This window comes from Bufo bufo, chromosome 7 (genome assembly GCF_905171765.1).
Source record: "Bufo bufo chromosome 7, aBufBuf1.1, whole genome shotgun sequence".
NCBI classification, from domain to species: domain Eukaryota; kingdom Metazoa; phylum Chordata; class Amphibia; order Anura; family Bufonidae; genus Bufo; species Bufo bufo.
Genome location: NC_053395.1, coordinates 113,018,044 through 113,031,441, shown reverse-complemented (window position 1 = coordinate 113,031,441; position 13,398 = coordinate 113,018,044).

The following is a 13,398-nucleotide window of genomic DNA, read 5'->3' as shown; positions in this document are numbered from 1 at the left end:
ATACACCCTCTATATACAGCGGTTTGATTCAGGCATTTGAAATACAGCCATCTGAAATACAACCATTTTGTGCAAAAAAATATTTAATTTAGGCCTACACTGGTTCAAACCGTGTGAAATACACCCTCTATATACAGAGGTTTAAATCAGGCATTTGAAATATAGCCATTTGAAATACAGCCATTTTGTGCAAAGAAATATTTAATTTAGGCCTACACTGGTTCAGGCCCTGTAAGATACACCCTCTACATACAGGGGTTGGATTCAGGCATTTGAAATACAGCCATTTAAAATACAGCCATTTTGTGCAAAGAAATATAAAATTTAGGCCTACACTGGTTCAGGCCATGTGAGATACACCCTCTACATACAGTGGTTTGATTCAGGCATTTGAAATATAGCCATTTGAAATACAGCCATTTTGGGCAGAGATATATTTAATTCAGGCCTACACTGGTACAAACCATGTGAAATACACCCTCTATATACAGAGGTTTAAATCAGGCATTTGAAATATAGCCATTTAAAATACAGCCATTTTGTGTAAAGAAATATTTAATTTAGGCCTACAATGGTTCAGACTGTGTGAGATACACCTTCTATATACAGCGGTTTGATTCAGGCATTTGAAATACAGCCATTTGAAATACAGCCTTGTTGGGCAAAGAAATATTTAATTTAGGCCTACACTGGTTCAGACCGTGTGAGATACATCCTCTACATACTCGGGTTTGATTCAGGCATTTGAAATACAGCCATTTGAAATACAGCCATTTTGTGCAAAGAAATATTTAATTTAGGCCTACACTGGTTCAGGCCCTGTGGGATACACCCTCTACATACAGGGGTTTGATTCAGGCATTTGAAATACAGACATTTTGGGCAAAGAAATCTGTAATTGATGCCTAGTCTAGTTCTGGCCGTGTGAGATACACCTGTTACATACTGTCGTTCTATTCTACTATTAATTAAACACCCATTTAGGGCAAGATCCTAAATTCGAAAAATATGAGGAGAGCGTCAAATAAGGGACATGGCCCAGGTCGTGGTGCTGCTGTTGGAGCTTCTGTTGCAGGGAGAGGACGTGGTCGATCTGTGCCAGCTACACGCACAAGTGAAACCCCTTCCTCAGGAGCGAATAGGCGACAGAAACTGCAGCGGTATTTGGTCGGGCCTAATGCGGCTCTACGAATGGTGAGGCCTGAACAAGTACAGGCGATAGTAGATTGGGTTGCTGACAGTGGATCCAGTTCCTTCACATTGTCTCCCACCCAGTCGCCTGCTGAAAGACCACAGTTGGCACCTGCAGCCGTTGTCCATAAGTCTTTCACACCCTTGCAAATCAGCCAAGCAGTTTGAGCCTCAAGTCATGCAGCAGTCTCTTCTGCTTTTTGATGACTCTGTTAGCAGGGTTTCCCAGGGCCATTCACCTAGCCCTGCCCCAGAAGTGGAAGAGATGCCCAACCACTTATTTTTCAAGATGAGTACATGGGAGGACCATCGCAGCACTTCTCGGATGATGACAAAACACAGGTGCCAACTGCTGGGGCTTTCGAAAGTATGCAGACCGACAAGGAAGGCAGGGTTGAAGACTGTGTGGAAGATGATGTGGAGGACAATGAGGTCCTCGACCCCACATAGAATCAAGGTCATGCGAGTGACCTATGTAGTTCGGAGGAAGAGGCTGTGGTCGCACAGAGCCACCAGCACAGCAGAAGAGAGAGCAGGGTGCAAAAGCGGAGCGGCCGTCCTCTAGACAGTACGCCTCCTACTGCCCACCGCAGCAAGGGACCGAGCACACCAAAGCCAGCTCCAAGGAGTTCCCTGGCGTGGCAGTTCTTCAGACAATGTGCTGACGACAAGACACAAGTGGTTTGCATGCTGTGCAATCAGAGCCTGAAGCGAGGCATAAACGTTCTCAACCTGAGCACAACCTGCATGACCAGGCATTTAAGTGCAAAGCACGAACTGCAGTGGAGTAGACACCTCAAAAACCAAGAAAGGTCTCTGGTTCCTCCTGCTTCCTCTTCTGCTGCAGCCTCGGCCTCTACATACACCTCTGGAGTGACAGTGCCACCTGCCACCCCGCAAACAGAGGATCTGCCAGCAACACCAACACCTGGGTCACTAAGCATCTCCACAATGTCCCACGGAAGCGTTCACCTCTCCATCTCCCAAACGCTGGAGAGGAAGAGGAAGTACCCCCCTACCCACCCACGATCCCTGGCCCTGAATGCCAGCATTTCTAAATTACTGGCCTTTGAAATGCTGTCATTCCGTCTGGTGGAGACGGATAGTTTTAAAGGCCTTATGGCGGTGGCTGTCCTACAGTATGTCGTGCCCAGCCGCCACTACTTTTCCAGACGAGCCATCCCTTCCCTGCACAACCAAGTAGGGGACAAAATCAGGTGTGCACTGCGCAACGCCATCTGTTGCAAGGTGCACCTGACTACGGATACGTGGACCAGTAAGCACGGTCAGGGACGTTATATCTCCATAACAGCACACTGGGTAAATGCAGTGGCGGCTGGGCCTGAGGCGGATAGCAGTTTGGCGCATGTCGTTCCACCACCGAGGATTGCAGGCAGGGCGCTTTACTTTGCCTCCTGTTGCTTCCTCCTCCTACTCTGCTTCCTCATCCTCTACCAGCTCCTCATCCGGTCAGCGTTACACCTCCTTCACCACTAACTTTAGCACAGTCAGCGGTAAACGACAGCAGGCAGTTTTAAAACTTATCTGTTTGGGGGACAAACCCCACACCGCTCAGGAGCTGTGGACGGGCCTTGAACAACAGACTGATGAGTGGTTTGTGCCAGTCAGCCTCAAGCTCGGCCTGGTGGTGTGCGATAATGGGCGAAATCTCGTAGCAGCTCTGGGACTAGCCGGTTTGACGCACATCCCTTTCCTGCGCATGTGCTGAATTTGGTGGTGCAGAGATTCCTTAAAATTACCCCGATATGTCAGAGCTAGAGTTTAGCGGACACCTGGATGTTCGGGTTCGGCAGTTTCGGCCGAACTTGAAAAAAAAGTTCGGGTTTGGGACCCGAACTTGACCCCAAACCCGAACCCGAACCCCATTGAAGTCAATAGGGACCTGAACTTTTGGCTACTAAAATGGCTCTAAAATAGCCCTGGAAAGAGCTGGAGGGCTACAAAAGGCATCAAAATGTGCTTAAGGGAAATTAAGGGAAATTAATAAAAAAAAACATAAAAGACCTTAAAAAAATTAGGAATGATGTAGGAGGAAAAGGTTGAGGAGGCGGTGAATGGGTAGATGTGGCCGTGTAGGCTCACGTGGCGGTCTAGGTGGAAGCGGCGGCGCGGGATGAATAGGTAGCCAACACAGATTTGTGTTACTTTTCATTTTTACATAGGGGTATCCCCCAAAGTATTGGGACATATAAAAAAAAAAGGAATAAGTGCACTTGAGTACAAGGATGGATGGTTGAGGCTGTTAGAACTTTCTATTCTGCACAAGGTACAGACAAGTCTTGAGGGATCCAGGCCTGGTTCATTTTAATGAACGTGAGCTTGTCCACGTTGACTGTGGACAGGCGGCTGCGTCTGTCTGTAATGACTGCTCCTGCCATGCTAAATACACGTTCAGAGAGTACACTGGCTGCAGTGCAGGCAAGCACTTCCAAGGCATACAGGGCAAGCTCTGGCCATGTGGACAATTTGGAGACCCAGAAGTTGAATGGGGCAAAACCATCAGTCAGTACGTGTAGTCGTGTGCACAGGTACTGTTCCACCATGTTGTTCAAATGCTGCCTCCTGCTAACACGCTCCATATCAGCAGTTGGGGCCGGTTGTTGCGGCGAGGTGACAAAGCTTTTCCACATGTCGGCCATGCTAACCCTGCCTTCTGAGGTGCTGGCGCTGACACAGCTGTGTTGGCGACCTCTTCCTCCTCCCCTGCCTTCGCCTTGTGCTTCCACTTGTCCCCTGGCGTCAGTCGGTAATGCTCTCAGGAGCGCGTCTACCAGCATGCGATCCAGCAGGGTGGCCACCCAGGAGTCAGCACATGTTAAAATGTGGGCAACTCTGCTGTCGTTGCGCAGGCACTGCAGCATGTAGTCGCTCATGCGTGCCAGGCTGGCCATTAGTAAGGACAATCTGTCTTCTGTGGGAGGCGTATCGTCAGCATCCTCCGTATCCCCCCAGCAACGCACCAGTGATAAGCCCGAGCTGCGTTGGATGCCACCCCGCTGTGAACATGCTTCATCCCCATCCTCCTCCTCCTCAATCTCCTCCTCCTCCAGTAGTGGGACCTGGCTGGCCAAATTTGTACCTGGCCTCTGCTGTTGCAAAAATCCTCTTTCTGAGCCACTTCTAAAAGACTGGCCTGAAAGTGTTAGAGATGAACCCTCTTTCTCCTCCTCGTCCTGGTCCTAATCCTCTTCCATCATCGCCCTAAGTGTTTTCTCAAGGAGACATAGAAGTGGTATTGTAAGGCTGATAACGGCGTCATCGCCACTGGCCATGTTGGTGGAGTACTCGAAACAACGCAACAGGGCACACAGGTCTCGCATGGAGGCCCAGTCATTGCTGGTAAAGTGGTGCTGTTCCGCAGTGCGACTCAACCGTGCGTGCTGCAGCTGAAACTCCACTATGGCCTGCTGCTGCTCGCACAGTCTCTCCAGCATGTGCAAGGTGGGGTTCCACCTGGTGGGCACGTTGCATATGAGGCGGTGAGCGGGAAGGCCGAAGTTACGCTGTAGAGCAGACAGCCGAGCGGCGGCAGGATGAGAACGCCGGAAGCGCGCACAGACGGCCCGCACTTTACACAGCAGCTCTGACATGTCGGGGTAGTTAAAAATGAATTTCTGCACCACCAAATTCAGCACATGAGCCAGGCAAGGGATGTGCATCAAACCAGCTAGTCCCAGAGCTGCAACGAGATTTCGTCCATTATCGCACACCACCAGGCCGGGCTTGAGGCTCACTGGCAGCAACCACTCGTCAGTCTGTTGTTCTATACCCCGCCACAACTCCTGCGCGGTGTGGGGCCTGTCCCCCAAACACATCCGTTTCAGAACGGCCTGCTGACGTTTACCCCTGGCTGTGCTGAAGTTGGTGGTGAAGGTCTGTCGCTAACCGGATGAGGAGGTGGTAGAAGAGGAGGAGGAACCCGAGTAGGAAGAGGAGGCAACAGAAGGCAAAGAATAATGCCCTCCGATCCTTGGCGGCGGAAGGACATGCGCCAAACAGCTCTCCGCCTGGGGCCCAGCCGCCACTACATTTACCCAGTGTGCAGTTAGGGAGATATAGCGTCCCTGGCCGTGCTTACTGGTCCACGAATCTGTAGTTAGGTGGACCTTGCCACAGATGGCGTTGCGCAGTGCACACTTGATTTTATCCGATACTTGGTTGTGCAGGGAGAGCACGGCTCTCCTGGAGAAGAAGTGGCGGCTGGGAACGACGTACTGTGGGACAGAAAGCAACATGAGCTGTTTGAAGCTGTCCGTCTCCACCAGCCTGAATGACAGCATTTCAAAGGCCAGTAGTTTAGAAATGCTGGCATTCAGGGCCAGAAATCGAGGGTGGCTAGGTGGGAATTTACGCTTTCTCTCAAAGGTTTGTGAGATGGAGAGCTGAACGCTTCCGTGTGACATGGTGGAGATGCTTGGTGACAGAGGTGGTGTTGTTGGTGGCCCATCCTCTGTTTGCTGGGCGGCAGGTGCCGAAGTTCCTCCAGAGGCGGAGCAAGAGGCTGAGGCAGCAGCAGAAGAGGGAGCAGGAGGGGCCTGAGCCCTTTCTTGGTTTTGAAGGTGCTTACTCCACTGCAGCCCGTGTCTCGCATGTAGATGCCTGGTCATGCAGGTTGTGCTAAGGTTCAGAACGTTAATGCCTCGCTTCAGGCTCTAATGGCACAGCGTGCAAACCACTCGGGTCTTGTCCTCAGCACATTGTGTGAAGAAATGCCATGCCAGGGAAAATCTTGATGCTGCCTTTGGTGTGCTCGTTCCCTGGTGGCGGTGGCCAGTAGCAGGCGAACTGTTTCGGCGACGGCTGCTCTGCTTTTGCACCCTGCTCCCGCTTTTGCTACACTGGTGGCTCGGTCTCACCACTGCCTCTTCCTCCGAACTCTGAAAGCCAGTGGCACGACCTTTATTCCATGTGGGGTCTAAGACCTCATCGTCCCCTGCATCGTCTTCCACCCAGTTTTCCTCCCTGACCTCCTTTTCGGTCTGCACACTGCAGAAAGACGACGCAGTTGGCACCTGTGTTTCATCATCATCAGAGACCTGTTGAGGTGGTATTCCTATGTCCTCATCAGGAAACATAAGTGGTTGTGCGCCAGTGCATTCTATGTCTTCCACCCCTGGGGAAGGGCTAGGTGGATGCCCTTGGGAAACCCTGCCAGCAGAGTCTTCAAACAGCATAAGAGACTGCTGCATGACTTGAGTCTCAGACAGGTTCCCCGATATGCACAGGGGGTGATGTGACAGACCGATGGGCATGGTTTTCAGGCGCCACCTGTGCGCTTTCTGCAGAAGACTGGGTGGGAGATAATGTGAACGTGCTGGATCCACTATCGGCCACCCAATTGTCTAGCGCCTGTACTTGCTCAGGCCTTACCATCCTTAGAACGGCATAAGGCCTGACCAAATATCGCTGTAGATTCTGAAGGCTACTGGGACCTGAGGTAGTAGGTTCAGTAGGACGTGTAGCTGTGGCAGAACGGCCACGTCCTCTCCCTGCACCAGAGGCTCCACCAACACCACCACCGCGACCATGACCGCGTCCCTTAATAGGTGTTTGCCTCATAGTTAGCGTTCACAAAGCAAAGTAAAAATTGGTTAAGTATGTTAAAAATAATTAACCACCAATATAAACCCTGATGTAGGGTACTGCACTCAATATTTTTTTTAACTCTATATTACAGCGGTATTTGTGGCCTAAATGTGACTGTATTCGATGTACGTTAAATCCAAAATGAACAGTATATGAACACACGGTTTATTTAAACCGCAGTAAACGAATGGCTGTTTTTGTGGCCAAAATGTGACTGTATTCTATGTACGTTAAATTCAAAATGAGCAGTATATGAACACACGGTTTATTTCAACCGCAGTAAACGAATGGCCGTTTTTGGGGCCTAAATGTGATTGTCACCTATGCACGTGTAATCAAAGATGACCAGTATATGAACACACGGTTTATTTCAACCGCAGTAAACGAATGGCCGTTTTTGGGGCCTAAATGTGATTGTCACCTATGCACGTGTAATCAAAGATGACCAGTATATGAACACACGGTTTATTTCAACCGCAGTAAACTAATGGCCGTATTTGTGGCCTAAATGTGATTGTCACCTATGCACGTGTAATCAAAGATGACCAGTATATGAACACACGATTTATTCAAACCGCAGTAAACGAATGGCCGTATTTGTGGCCTAAATGTGATTGTCACCTATGCACGTGTAATCAAAGATGACCAGTATATGAACACACGGTTTATTTAAACCGCAGTAAACGAATGGCCGTATTTGTGGCCTAAATGTGACAGTATTATATGTACGTTAAATTCAAAATGAGCAGTATATGAACAGACGGTTTATTTCAACCGCAGTAAACGAATGGCCGCATTTGTGGCCTAAATGTGACTGTCACCTATGCACGTGTAATCAAAGATGACCAGTATAGGAACACACGGTTTATTTAAACCGCAGTAAACGAATGGCCGTATTTGTGGCCTAAATGTGACAGTATTATATGTACGTTAAATTCAAAATGAGCAGTATATGAACAGACGGTTTATTTAAACCGCAGTAAACGAATGGCCGTATTTGTGGCCTAAATGTGACTGTCACCTATGCACGTGTAATCAAAGATGACCAGTATATGAACACACGGTTTATTTAAACCGCAGAAAACGAATGGCCGTATTTATGGCCTAAATGTCATTGTATTCTATGAACGTTAAATTCAAAATGAGCAGTATATGAACACATGGTTTATTTCAACCGCAGTAAACAAATGGCCATATTTGTGGCCTAAATGTGACTGTCACCCATGCACGTGTAATCAAAGATGACCAATATATGAACACATGGTTTATTTAAACCGCAGTAAACGAATGGCCGTATTTGTGGCCTAAATGTGACTGTATTCTATGTACGTTAAAATCAAAGATGACCAGTATATGAACACATGGTTTATTTCAACCGCAGTAAACGAATTGCCGTATTTGTTGCCTAATTGTGACTATTTGTGGCCTAATTGTGACTGTCACCTATGCACGTGTAATCAAAGATGACCAGTATATGAACACACGGTTTATTTCAACCACAGTAAATGAATGCCCGTATTTGTGGCCTAAATGTAACTGTCACCTATGCATGTGTAATCAAAGATGACCAGTATATGAACACACAATTTATTTCAACCGCAGTAAACGAATGGCCGCATTTGTGGCCTAAATGTGACTGTATTCTATGTACGTTAAATTCAAAATGAGCAGTATATGAACACACGGTTTATTTCAACCGCAGTAAACAAATGATGCTTGGTCGGTCCTCCTACTACTTTAAATTTGGGGCACTGCGCGTGTAGAGATGTCGCGAACATAAAATTTTCAGTTCGCGAACAGCGAACGCGAATTTCCTCAAATGTTCGCGAACGGGCGAACCGCCATAGACTTCAATATGCAGGCGAATTTTAAAACCCACAGGGACTCTTTCTAGCCACAGTAGTGATGGAAAAGTTGTTTCAAGGGGACTAACACCTGGACTGTGGTATGCCGGAGAGGGATCCATGGCAAAACTCCCATGGAAAATTACATAGTTGACGCAGAGTTGGGTTTTAATCCATAAAGGGCATAAATCACCTAACAATCCAATATTTTTTTGAACAACATGGTTTCAAACATCCAGTGTCTTTATACGATCAGGTATGATGTTGTATCGATCAGGTAGTATAAGGGTTACGCCCGCTTCACAGACATTGACAGACCAAACTCCCCTTTTAATGCACCGCAAACAACCGCAAACTCACCATTTGCACAAGGTTGGATACCAAGCTAGCCATGTCTCGTTGATGTTATTGAAGGTTTCTTCCTCCACCCAGCCATGTACAATACCAAGGGTCCCCGAAATGTGAATTGAATAAATTTTTCGAACGGGATGATGGTTAAAAAAACGCTGGCTCCCTCCCCTTTGTTTGAACCCACGGTCACTGCATCTGCGCCGTGCAATTTACTCTCACACCCGATATGAGTGTTATTTTCCGTAGTTCTTTTCTCATCAGTTTAATCCCTGTTACGTCCCTAATCTGACGTGTATTGAATGGATTTTAGACAACCGCAAACAGTTGTCAAAAGTTGTCAAAAGTTGACAAACTCCTTGCAGAAATGTGATTTATCTGTGTGCGTCCTTCTTGTTACTTCCAATTTGGGGCACTGCGCGTGATCCGTGCAATGTGCTCTGCCACACGGTATGAGTGGTGTGTTAACTATTCTTATCAGTATAATCCCTGTTACGTCCCCTATCCGGGGACTTGTGTTGAATTGATTTTAGGAACCGGGAGATGTAAAAAGCAGCTTGGTCGGTCCTCGGTTCCTGGGGAACTGCGCGTGCAAAGAGCAATGTGCTGCGACACCCTATATGAGTGGTGTCTTAACTAGTACTATTCCTATCAGTTTAATCCCTGTTACGTCCCATATCAGGGATTTTGTGAAAAAAAATTTAGGCCGGGTGCCTTCGACTGCCTTCACAGTGACAGACCAAACTCTGATACACCAAACTGAATTGATTTTAGGAACCGGGAGATGGAAAAAGCAGCTTGGTCGGTCCTCTTACTCCCAAGTTGGGGCACTGCTCGTGCACGGAGCAATGTGCTGTGACACCCTATATGAGTGGTGTCTTAACTAGTACTATTTCTATCAGTTTAATCCCTGTTATGTCCCCTATCCAGGGACGTGTGTCAAATTGATTAACCATTGTCGAATTAACGAACCATTACGACATCCTGAAATAATTTAGTTCTGAGCTCTGTACTTGCTTTGTATTGGAATTGATAGGGATTTTTTTAATTGTCTGCATTATTTCTTATAAACTATTCAGAGACTTTATTATGATTTTTTTATTTTATGTATTAAAAATCCATACAACAAAAAAAAAAAAAAAGAAGAAAATTAATGTTTTTTCTATGAAAAATTATCCAGCCGATCGCTTTTGGTCTGATCATAATGAAACAACGGCCTTATCGTCTGGGATGTGTCAACATTGCCAACACACTCAGAGGTGATGATCGCTTCATTGTGATACGCAAGCCCCTTCACCACAACAAGGTAACGATCACGAAGGGGAATTGACACTTGTATGTGCTTTTTTTGTTTTGTTTTTGCAGCCACAGTGCAGCACCAGAGGACAGAAAAATTAGGCATGTACACATGCCTGAAAAATAATGGTATTGTTGCAGCCGCAATTGAAAAATTGATGTTTTCCAGGCAGAAAGGTGACTAAAACATTGTGGCTTGAACTCTAGTTGGTGGCGGAGAAGTCACGAAAGTCATCCGGTATGCAGACATTAAATACAGCAGTGTGGGGACCATTTTGAGGCCAAGGCATGTCATCAGGCCTTTTGTTAGTCAAACGTATCCCCCACTGTCAGTCCCTTCGGGATCCATGCCTCATTCATCTTAATGAAGGTGAGGTAATCAACACTTTTTTGACCGTGGCGACTTCTCTTGTCAGTGACAATGCCTCCTGCTGCACTGAAGGTCCTTTCTGACAGGACACTTGAAGCGGGGCAGGCCAGAAGTTCTGATGCAAATTGGGATAGCTCAGGCCACAGGTCAAGCCTGCACACCCAGTAGTCAAGGGTAGAGTTGAGCGAACACCTGGATGTTCGGGTTCGAGAAGTTCGGCCGAACTTCCCGGAAATGTTCGGGTTCGGGATCCGAACCCGAACCGAACTTCGTCCCGAACCCGAAACCCATTGAAGTCAATGGGGACCCGAACTTTTGGGCACTAAAAAGGCTGTAAAACAGCCCAGGAAAGAGCTAGAGGGCTGCAAAAGGCAGCAACATGTAGGTAAATCCCCTGCAAACAAATGTGGATAGGGAAATGAATTAAAATAAAAATTAAAAAAATAAAAATGACCCAATATCAATTGGACAGAGGTCCCATAGCAGAGAATCTGGCTTCACGCCAGCAGAGAATCAGTCTCTTCATGCCATAGCAAAGAATCTGGCCTCATGTCAGCAAAAAATCAGTCTCTTCATGCCATAGCAGAGAATCTGGCTTCATGTCACCCACCACTGGAAGAGGCCACTGTCACATATTTAGGCCCCGGCACCCAGACAGAGGAGAGCGGTCCCGTAACAGAGAATCTGGCCTTATGTCAGCGCAGAATCTGTCTTCATGTCATAGCAGAGAATCAGGCTTCACGTCACCCACCACTGGAACAGGCCACTGTCACACATTTAGGCCCAGGCACCCAGGCAGAGGAGAGAGGTCCCGTAACAGAGAATCTGGCCTTATGTCAGCACAGAATCTGTCTTCATGTCATAGCAGAGAATCAGGCTTCACGTCACCCACCACTGGAACAGGCCACTGTCACACATTTAGGCCCAGGCACCCAGGCAGAGGAGAGAGGTCCCGTAACAGAGAATCTGGCCTTATGTCAGCGCAGAATCTGTCTTCATGTCATAGCAGAGAATCAGGCTTCACGTCACCCACCACTGGAAGAGGCCACTGTCACACATTTAGGCCCAGGCACCCAGGCAGAGGAGAGAGGTCCTGTAACAGAGAATCTGGCCTTATGTCAGTGCAGAATCTGTCTTCATGTCATAGCAGAGAATCAGGCTTCACGTCACCCACCACTGGAACAGGCCACTGTCACACATTTAGGCCCAGGCACCCAGGCAGAGGAGAGAGGTCCCGTAACAGAGAATCTGGCCTTATGTCAGTGCAGAATCTGTCTTCATGTCATAGCAGAGAATCAGGCTTCACGTCACCCACCACTGGAACAGGCCACTGTCACACATTTAGGCCCAGGCACCCAGGCAGAGGAGAGAGGTCCCGTAACAGAGAATCTGGCCTTATGTCAGCGCAGAATCTGTCTTCATGTCATAGCAGAGAATCAGGCTTCACGTCACCCACCACTGGAACAGGCCACTGTCACACATTTAGGCCCAGGCACCCAGGCAGAGGAGAGAGGTCCCGTAACAGAGAATCTGGCCTTATGTCAGCGCAGAATCTGTCTTCATGTCATAGCAGAGAATCAGGCTTCACGTCACCCACCACTGGAACAGGCCACTGTCACACATTTAGGCCCAGGCACCCAGGCAGAGGAGAGAGGTCCCGTAACAGAGAATCTGGCCTTATGTCAGCACAGAATCTGTCTTCATGTCATAGCAGAGAATCAGGCTTCACGTCACCCACCACTGGAAGAGGCCACTGTCACACATTTAGGCCCAGGCACCCAGGCAGAGGAGAGAGGTCCCGTAACAGAGAATATGGTCTTATGTCAGCGCAGAATCTGTCTTCATGTCATAGCAGAGAATCAGGCTTCATGTCACCCGCCACTGGAACAGGCCACTGTCACACATTTAGGCCCAGGCACCCAGGCAGAGGAGAGAGGTCCCGTAACAGAGAATCTGGCCTTATGTCAGCGCAGAATCTGTCTTCATGTCATAACAGAGAATCAGGCTTCACGTCACCCAGCACTGGAACAGGCCACTGTCACACATTTAGGCCCAGGCACCCAGGCAGAGGAGAGAGGTCCCGTAACAGAGAATCTGGCCTTATGTCAGCGCAGAATCTGTCTTCATGTCATAGCAGAGAATCAGGCTTCACGTCACCCACCACTGGAACAGGCCACTGTCACACATTTAGGCCCAGGCACCCAGGCAGAGGAGAGAGGTCCCGTAACAGAGAATCTGGCCTTATGTCAGCGCAGAATCTGTCTTCATGTCATAGCAGAGAATCAGGCTTCACGTCACCCACCACTGGAACAGGCCACTGTCACACATTTAGGCCCAGGCACCCAGGCAGAGGAGAGAGGTCCCGTAACAGAGAATCTGGCCTTATGTCAGCGCAGAATCTGTCTTCATGTCATAGCAGAGAATCAGGCTTCACGTCACCCATCACTGGAACAGGCCACTGTCACACATTTAGGCCCAGGCACCCAGGCAGAGGAGAGAGGTCCCGTAACAGAGAATCTGGCCTTATGTCAGCGCAGAATCTGTCTTCATGTCATAGCAGAGAATCAGGCTTCACGTCACCCACCACTGGAACAGGCCACTGTCACACATTTAGGCCCCAGCACCCAGACAGAGGAGAGGTTCATTCAACTTTGGGTTGCCCCGCAATATAATGGTAAAATGAAATTAAAAATAGTATTGAATGAGGAAGTGCCCTGGAGTAGAATAATATATTGTTAAGGG